The sequence below is a fragment of the Arachis stenosperma genome, chromosome 1 (genome assembly GCF_014773155.1).
Source record: "Arachis stenosperma cultivar V10309 chromosome 1, arast.V10309.gnm1.PFL2, whole genome shotgun sequence".
NCBI classification, from domain to species: Eukaryota; Viridiplantae; Streptophyta; class Magnoliopsida; order Fabales; family Fabaceae; genus Arachis; species Arachis stenosperma.
Window position 1 is genome coordinate 31,637,024 of NC_080377.1, and position 3,459 is coordinate 31,640,482.

A 3,459-nucleotide genomic window follows, 5' to 3' on the forward strand; every position below is an offset into this window, starting at 1 on the left:
TAGTTTATCTTGTGCGAGTTTGGCATTGCCTTTTTTTTAGTTTGTTGAGAGGTCTTTTCAGCCTTCTTCCGACTTGTTTGTCTTCACTGTTCGGGCTTTTTAGTCATAATCCAACAACTTTTTAGGTATAGTTCCTGATGGGAAACCTTTTATAGTCTGTTTGGATGACTTTTTAGCGCCGTTTTGATTTGTGCTTTGCCTTTTAAGTAGTGTCTTTTTTCAAGACTTCGTACCTTTTAGCAAAGCATTCCTGGCATTCCTCTGGCCCGTTGCGAGATGTCTTTGTCCCCTTTGTGGATCTTTGTAGAGTGTCGGTATTTTGTTGTCCGACCTCTTTTGATCACTGCTAGTTTTGTCCACTTTCTGCTTGGTTGAGGTGGTCCTTGGGGCTAACTTGTCCGACGACTTTTTAGTGTTCTTTGGTAGAACCTTTTTAGTTGGTCTGAACAATTTTGATAGCCTTGTCATGGAGCCGTGGCTTTTGGGCAAAGCTATGTCCCTTTTAGCGCACGCTTTTCGTTGGTCCAATTTCTCGTGTCGACGAGCTGTAGCTTTCGTTGGTCCGACTTCTTGTCGGTCCAAGCTGTGGTTTTCGTTGGTCCGACTTCTTCTTGTCGGTCCAAGCTGTAGCTTTTGTTGGTCCGACTTTTTCTTGTTTGTTCTAAGCTGTAGCTTTGGGCCGACTTCTTCATGTCGGTCGCTTCTAAGTTATTTCTAGTAATCCTCTTATTGGACCTCTGTCAGGTCTCTTTCAGGGATTACTTTTATAACTTTTTGTTTATGGGACGACTTCTTTACGTCAGTCCCTTCTCCAAGTTATTTTTGTAATCCTCTTTCTTGGACCTTTGTCAGATCTCTTTCAGGGATTACTTTTATAACTTGTCCGTGTAGGAGACCGACTTCTTTATGTCGATCTCTTCTAAGTTATTTCGTAATCCTCTTTCTTGGACCTTTGCCAGGTCTCTTTCAGGGATTACTTTTTATAACTTTTTGTTTATGGGATGACTTCTTTACGTCAGTCCCTTCTCCAAGTTATTTTTGTAATCCTCTTTCTTGGACCTTTGTCAGATCTCTTTCAGGGATTACTTTTATAACTTGTCCGTTGTAGGAGACCGACTTCTTTATGCGATCTCTTCTAAGTTATTTCGTAATCCTCTTTCTTGGACCTTTGCCAGGTCTCTTTCAGGGATTACTTTTATAACTTTTGTTTATGGGACGACTTCTTTACGTCAGTCCTTTCTCCAAGTTATTTTTTGTAATCCTCTTCTTGGACCTTTGTCAGATCTCTTCAGGGATTTGCTGATAACTTGGGTTGACTTGGTCCGACTTCTCAACATCGGCCAGTCTTTCAGTTACTATTTTAGCAATCCGTAACCTCATCAGGTTCTTTTTGGATCACTTTCGATAACTTCTTGCATTATTCTGTGTTCTTTGCCGATTTGTAGAAAGTGGTTGGCATCTCTAGCTCGTCCTTTGGGTGAATTGCGTTTTCACCTTTATCGGACGGTTATCTTTATCGTGACCGTGCAGTGAAATTGTTTTTCACTTTCTGTCGATCTGTTGCTTTATAATCGGACGATGAATTTGGTTTTCATTTTTGCCGACTTTGTCGTGATCGGGCGATGATTTTGGTGTTTCACCTTGCCGACCTTGTCGTGATCGGGCGATGATTTTGGTGTTTCACCTTGCCGACCTGCCGTAGTCGGGCGTCTTGGTAGGAAACTTTAGGGAATCTGCAATCTTTTAAACATAATATAAAGATAAGAGTGTGTACATGTTTTAGTACTTACCTTTCTAGGTCGGGCAATCTTTTTGGATCTCGGCCTGGCGCCCTTTTTAGATTGCAGGCATGCCATGACCTTGGTAGCTCTTGCCCTTCAAGTTCGGCAGTCTGTAGCAACCTTTCCCCAGTTTCTTCTAAACAACTTGGTATGGTCCTTTCCAGTTGGGTGCTAGCTTTCCTTCTCCAGGTCGAGTTGTTCGATATCATTTCGGATTAGGATAAGGTTGTTGTTGGCAAAGCTTCGCTGTACTACCTTCTGATTGTATCTTGAGGCCATTCGACGTTTTAACGCCTCTTCCTTGATCGGAGCTCTCTCTCGGACTCTTGGAAGTAGGTCGAGTTCTTTCCTTTGGATTTGGGAGTTTGACCTCTTCATTGTAGAAGATCATTCTTGGGGATCCTTCTTCGATCTCTACTGGGATCATTGCCTCCATTTCGTAAATCAATCGGAAGGGTGATTCCCCCGTGAAGTGTGGAGTTGTCCGATATGCCCATAGGACTTGTGGGAGCTCTTCGAATGTGAATTGGTGCTTTATTTTCAAGTTAGCCATTCTTTTCTTGAAACCTGTGTCCGTGAATTGAGTGTCATTGTTTGTGGTGATGGAGTAAGAAACCCCAAACCTTGTAATAATGTTCTGTACAAGAATTTCTGACTTCTTTGGCAGTGGCATTAGCTAGGGCTCTGCCTCAATCCATTTTGTGAAGTAATCCACCCCTACAATGAGGAACTTGACTTGTCCCGATCCTTGGAAAAATAGTCCGAGGAGGTCGAGTCCCTCTTGCGAACGGCAAGGTGATGTTACACTGATGAGCTCCTCTGGTGGGGCAATGTGGAAGTTGGCATGCTTTTGATGTAAAGCTTTGACTTTTGTATTTGGGTTTTTGCTCTGTTGTTGCCTCCAAAGGGTGCCCTTGGACTTTTGTGTGAGTCCTGGGGTTTCCCTTTTACTGCCGCGTCTGTCACTTTATGTTTTACTGTTATTGTCCGAGTTGTTTCCTTATTTGCCCGAGTTGTTTGGTAGTAATTCCATATTCGACCTATGTCTTTGAGATGTCTACTAAGATCCCGGACAGCGTGTCTGATTAGCTGGATTTCATAGTTAAATGCGTGTTACTGTGGCTAACCCTGAGTACATCCCTTATACCGCCTTCGAGACCGATTTGTTGTGGTCTTGTAATGTAGCTCGGATGAGGCTTCTGTTATTGCCCCTTGGTGGCTAGTTTTGAAAATGCATCAGCTCGGGCATTCTGCTCTCAAGGTATGTGTCGGACCTCATATCCCCGAATTGTCCGAGCTGTTGGTGTTGGCTGGTTTTGAAAATGCATAAGCTCGGGCATTCTATGTGTCGGACTTCATTTTCCCGATTTGTCCGAGCTATTTTGTTTTGTCCAGAGTCTCCCGAATTGTCTGAGATGTTCTCTGGTTTTGTCCAAGGTCTCCCGAATTATCCGAGCTGTCCTCTGTAGGATTCTTCCAGCTAAGTTTGTTTTCTGCAGGATGCCCTTTATGGCTGGTTGGTTGGAACTCTGATAGTGTGAGCTTGAAAGTATGGGTTGGAGTCGTCGAGAGGGAGTATGAGGGTGTAGGCGAACTTTTTTCTATCTGTTGATAGGTTAGTTCGGTCCTTGTAAAGCTTTGCTGATGAAGTAGACGGGTTGTTTCCCACTTTCGTCTT